We start from the raw sequence: 2,774 nt of genomic DNA, 5'->3' as shown, positions 1-2,774 counted from the left end.
AGAAAATGAGGACAGAATAAATGTCCCGGTAAGTAATATTAAGTTTGTTGAGTTTAGTAAACTTCGGTGAAATTAGAATACCAAGGAAAAAATAACACTTGAAAGAATTATTGCAGCCGTCGAATATTTCAGACAGTATGCTACTGAGGGGAGCTAACATAAGAGTTATGAGTTATAAGATATAATCTAAGTCGTAACATTGCTGTATGGAGCTGCAGATTTGGTTGCAGGTTAACATAGCTGGACTGGCCATCGGGCATACCGGGCATATGCCCGGTGACTTATTTTTTATTTTTTGTAATGGCATGAACAATGAGAGGTGGTGGATTGGCCAGATGCAGGTCGATGTGTAAAAATAACTCAGTTGTTTGGTGGTGGCTATGGCGGGGCTTCCACAGAGGCCAGCAGGTGGATGAGGGAAGGGGAGGCAGGAGGAGAGCCCCGAGGCAGCCACCAGTCCGAGTGTCAGGTGAACTGAACTTCAGGTAAGAAGTTATGACCTGCAGTCTATCTGGGTCAGATATAAACCAAGTTTAGGTGGAGTTTATTTTCGTTGTGCTGACTTTTTACCGTCAGTTGCAATAACTCGTACTGCGTTCTAGCCAGCTTGACGGAGTTTTTATACAGCTGGGTGGGTGCTATGATGTTACTGATAGTGAACTTTATTTTATTCATAAGGTTAGTAGAGTTGCCAACGGCTCCTTAAAAAAATGGAATGGTCCCTCATTCAGAGAAAATATTACACGTTTCGTATTGAGCTGAGAAGAGACGCAGTTTGTCCCGGACTTTCGCTATAATGAAAAAAAGACACAAAGCTGGAGTTATTCTGTGTTACGCTGCACAGCTGCCTCTTCTTCTCTCATTCTCTCCCCTCCTCTCCTGTTGCTACTTCAATCATGAAACTGATCAATGATCAGCTGATCGGCTTTTCTCTCTTGTTTGTTTATCGCCCACTTTGCGCCAGAAAGAGGAAACCAGCGGATGTCGCGCTAAACAACAGCAGCACGTTTAAGCTTGATCAGCTGTTGTTAGAATTTATTTAATATTACTTTCTAGTATCAGCTGATGTTTGCTGGAGCCACAGCTGTAAAGCTGCTGGTCATGATGTCGGTTTGGATATGTGGTGAGAGGGAAACATGAAGATGAAACCAGGAGATGTCCTTACTGAATCATCAGAGCTGAACAGGTGATGGAGAAACAGGTTTACCTTTTAGGTGACATGAATGAGTTGAAGGGAAGTTATGAACTGTTTCTGAGAGACAAATAACACCAGGATCCTTTTATAGCTGACAGCTGGTAACTGTGCAGGGGTGGATCTAGAAAGTTTTGCCAGGGGGCCAGGTAGGGCATTAACAGGGAAAGGGGGGCACAAAGAAATACTTTTCTTTCTTATTCTCATTTAAAATATCTGCTTTTATTAAATAATTATCTAAATCTTACAACCAAAGTTTTTATCTGACGTAAAATGTATAGAAATCATACATATACCAACAAGACATGTACATCACTGTCACAACAGCATTTGTTTTCATTCAAAGTCTTTATGGCTTTAATACCTGGTGGGCCGGTCTTAGTCAAAATGCCCGATTTTCTGTCCCAGTCCAGCCCTGCAGGTTAATACTGGCAGTGTCACCGTGCCAGCTGACTGTATTTCATCATCAGCCAGTGTTGTTCTTTATCAATATTACCAAAGTTTACCATAAGGCAGCATAGAAAGTATTTACTTGCTTTCAGGTTTTATTCAAATGTTAGTCTTTTCAGTTGTTTCCCCACTTTTTTCCTGTTTCAAAATCAAACACCAGTTTGTGAGAAGATTATCTTCTTTTTTTAACAGGCAGATAAAGTTTTACATTGGAATTTGTCAATTGTTTGTTACAAATGTTCGTATTTTAATATTAAAAAATGTTTTTGCCCAAAACATATGTGCACTATATGTCAGTAAAAATACTATGCAAATATTGCTGTCCTTGAATGCTGAGTAAACACTGACAGCACTGATTGTATCTCTTGTACTTTATCAACGCAGTATCTAAAAACTTTGCACCGTAGTGGTTAAAATCTCATTCTAATAAGAGTTAAAAGCGCATTCGGTTATTAGGTTTATAGGGTTATTGAATTATGGTTAACGGTTGGTAGAATTTTTTTTAACATTATCTGCCAATTACATCTGCCACCCTTCTCCAAATCTGTGCCCCTACCTGCCCCCCCCAACAAAAATTTTCTAGACACACTTTATCAGTACTGACTTCATCAGAATTGTGAACATCACAGCAGATGCCTTTGTGTGAAAGTAACTGAGAATAAAACACAGAAAAACATGAAGGAGATTTTCCTGGTCTGGCTTTTTATAGCAGATAACCTTAAAAATATTCTACAATGTTCTGCATATAAAGTTTAAATTTCTTCAGTATTGAACAACAGAAAAAATAGGCTTTCTTGTCCGAGGTCATTTAAGTGAAAAAAAGAAAAGAAAAAGACAGCAGCCGACAGCGCTGTAAACAACGGTAGACTGGTGGGTAATAAGCGAATGAATAATACAGAAAACAGAGATTGGAGACGGGAAACTGTTCTTGAAGTACAGAGAGAGATAGAGAGAGAGCTAGCTGTGCATGGAGTGTGATTTTAATAGTCGTGGAAGCAAAACAGCAAAATTCATGACGACATTGATCAAATGTGAAGCGCAGTTTGCTGCTTCTTTTGCTGCTGGCTCGGTGAATTTTGGTTGGAGAGAGACAAAACCTGCAGCTCAGAATCAGCGCAAAAAGACGTAATCA

The sequence above is a fragment of the Haplochromis burtoni genome, unplaced genomic scaffold, assembly GCF_018398535.1.
Source record: "Haplochromis burtoni strain Fernald_Lab_line unplaced genomic scaffold, NCSU_Asbu1 Contig_22, whole genome shotgun sequence".
Taxonomy (NCBI): domain Eukaryota; kingdom Metazoa; phylum Chordata; class Actinopteri; order Cichliformes; family Cichlidae; genus Haplochromis; species Haplochromis burtoni.
This window is presented reverse-complemented; position numbering follows the sequence as displayed.